Below are 3,383 nucleotides of genomic sequence, written 5' to 3' on the forward strand. Positions count from 1 at the left end.
GTGTGTATTTCTGCGCGTATGCGAGTCTGTAAGTATGTGGATGTGTGTGTATGTGTTTGTGTGTGTGTGTGTTTTTGTGTGTACCTGTTTGTGTGTGTGGGGGGGGGGGTGCATGTGCGTATCGCTCACAACGCTGTATTCCCAAAATTCGAGCAACTTTGACCAAAAAAATACTTCTTTAAATAAATTCTGCCCGTTTTCGAGTGGCTACTTGATGCGAAAGACCAAACAACTTTGCCACTACACATATTTTTAGTCAATGAGTGGATGAGGTGAGGGTTGTAACAGTGACGATAATACTGGACAGACCAGTAAAACAACGCCGGGACATAACTGTATATATATTGGTCGGTTTCTCTATTTCGTCATCATTCACTGATCGCTTGACCAACTGCCGAGAGGTAAGACTTAAGATATTCTGGAATATCTTTCATTTTTCATTTGCTACTTTTCAATCACCTGCCCTGAAGAGTTTAGTCCAGTGGTTTCTGAACTGGGGTCTATATGGCCTCTGAGGGTCCATATAAGATTTCTTGGGGTCCGCGTGACAAAATAGTAAATCAGGGATCCTCAATAGTATTTTAAGGGCCCCTGAAGAAAATTTTGCTCTAGATGTATGTATTGGTATGTATTGCAAGAAACAGCTAGGTTTCTTTCTCTAACAGTGGAGGTGCAATGGCCCAGTGGTTAGGGCAGCGGACTCGCGATCATAGGATCGCGGTTTCGATTCCCATATCGGGCGTTGTGAGTGTTTATTGAGCGAAAACATCTAAAGCTCCACGAGGCTCTGGCAGGGGATGGTGGCGAACCCTGCTGTACTCTTTCACCACAACTTTCTCTCACTCTTACTTCCTGTTTCTGTTGTGCCTGTAATTCAAAGGGTCAGCCTTGTCACACACTGTGTCACGCTGAATATCCCCGAGAACTACGTTAAGGGTACACGCGTCTGTGGAGTGCTCAGCCACTTGCACGTTAATTTCACGGGCAGGCTGTTCCGTTGATCGGATCAACTGGAACCCTCGACGTCGTAAGCGACGGACTGCCAACAACAACTCTTTCTCTAAAACTTTACATAGTTCAACCTACACAAATTAATGTGTGAAGAACAAAATAGGGAATTTTAAAGAAATTTCTATAAAGTTTATTGAATGACCACAGGGGTCCTCCAGAATAAAATAGTAATCAAAGGGGTCGATAAGTTTTAAAAATGGTTGAGAACCCCTTGTTTAGTTGAACAAAACAACCTCAATACTTTGTTTTTTATTTTTAATTTCTCAGCCTGATACTGAACCGCTGAGCTACTTGAGACGTAAACCAAGCAACACCGGTTGTGAAGCGGTGGTAGGGGAAAAACACAAACACAAGGGCACATGCACATGCATACATACATATACACACGCACACACGCGCACACACACACACACACATCTTTTACCTTCAAACTTTTATCCTTTGCCTGTTCCAATAGACTGCGGCCACGCTAGGGCACCACCTTGAAGAATTTTAGTTGAATGAATTGATCCCCAGAACATTTTTTAAAGTCTAGTACATATACTGTCAATTTTTTTTGCTGAAACGCTAAATTACGAGAACATAAATGCACCAACACCGGTTATCAAGTGGTGAGGGTGGTTAAACACAGACACAAAGACAAAGACACTTGTGGGATTATGTTGAACAGCTGCTCTCACGTGTAGGACAGATCTGTCTGTTGGCCGGGTCTGTAGTAATGATCGAACCGCCTCCCTCCTTCAACCAGGCAGGCAAGGCAGTTTTCTTTTGCCTGGTGGCTGTGACGAAAGAATTTGTTTGGTGGACAAGGCTGAAAGGCTTGAGGGCAGATACAGTCTTCTTTGGTAGAGCTCTTATTGATTTTTTCTCAAGTTTCACTTGAAAAGGAAATTGAGAGCAGAGAGTGAAGTGCTGTTCTCGAGTGGGTTTATTGAAAAGTGAGTGAAGGTTGCGAAAATGGTAAAAGTGGATGATACCTCTCTAAGTGTAGACTTGTGAGTCGGAGAGAAGGAATTTAAGAGGGCACTTGTTCCTAGGGGTTCAGGGAAATCTCGGATAGTGGGGTTCTTCGGTTATCCCTAGAGGGGTTCCTGTATCAAGAGGGCCACATCTCTATCATCCTCCACCCCTTCTTTTCTTTTACCTTTGTATGCTAAGCATATGTCCCTTTCTTTTCTAGTGTATACCGTGTATACTTCTTTTTATATCACTTCATTATCATATATAAACCCCCCACACTTTATGTCTGTCTCTGTGTTGTCTCCCTCATCCTTCACCCTTGTGGCAAATAAATGAAATCATTATTATTATTATTATTATTATTATTATTATTATTTGTCAGCTGTTCACTACCAGTGAACTAAGGTAACACCTCTTATTTTTCGAGCACCTTCTTGAGTATTCGAGCGGTTCCAAACAGTACTGTTTTCTGCAAGTGCTCCACCCTTATTGCAGCCCCTATTTGTTCCACGTACTTCTCGAGATTTTTGCTCACTGTTCCCAAGGGCTCCTACAATTATTGGTACTACTGCTACCTTTTTCATCGACCACAACTGCTTAACTTCCCAAGCTAACCTATCATATCTCTCGACTTTTTTTTCTTCCTTATCGCATACCTTGTTGTCCATGATCCAGCATAGTTAGTTTTCTTTCTCAATTAAGACTATTCCTATTCTCAATTTCATGGTCGCACTGAATCATAAAATCACATAAGATCTTTACATTTCTTTTTTCGACAATGCCTTATTATTATTATTATTATTATTATTATTATTATCATTAGTATTATTAATATCATTATTAAATGGCACCGAGGTTAACTTGCCTTTCATCCTTTCGAGGTTGATAAATTGAATACTAGTTGAGTATTGGGGTCGATGTAATCGACTTAACCCGTCTCCCAAAACTTCAGTCCTTGTGCCTTTAGTAGAAAGGATTATTATTATTTGTTTACGAGAAACGTTTTGAATATGCAAATAAAGCTCCTATTCCATTATGTCGGCTACAATCTAATGATACTGAGTGCTGAACCAGTTTGTTGGGGTTGCACCGAGCTGTACCGATGTAATGTAGAATAAATATAGTAATAATATGGCTGGTTGTTGACAAATTTTTCCATTTTGTAAGGGTAATTTACCCAATATTTCTGCTGTTCTAATGGCGTTTCTGCGTTTGAAAACAAATTGTCATATTTTTATCTTACAATACATATTTCAACGCTTATAAAAAACAAATGTTAGTTCGGTTATATATATATATGTATATATATATATATATATACACTCTTTCTGACACACACACATACACGCACACACACACACACACATACATACATATATATATACATATATATATATATATATATATATATA

At 39.6% G+C, this 3,383-nt stretch overlaps 1 protein-coding gene across 1 annotated transcript in view; it reads right to left on the reverse strand.

Annotated features, from left to right (window-relative positions):
- Positions 1-3,383, reverse strand: part of LOC128250632 (uncharacterized) — a 67,553-nt gene that overhangs the window by 12,776 nt on the left and 51,394 nt on the right. The window lies entirely within an intron of this gene.

Source organism: Octopus bimaculoides, chromosome 23 (assembly GCF_001194135.2).
Source record: "Octopus bimaculoides isolate UCB-OBI-ISO-001 chromosome 23, ASM119413v2, whole genome shotgun sequence".
In the NCBI taxonomy this organism is placed as follows: domain Eukaryota; kingdom Metazoa; phylum Mollusca; class Cephalopoda; order Octopoda; family Octopodidae; genus Octopus; species Octopus bimaculoides.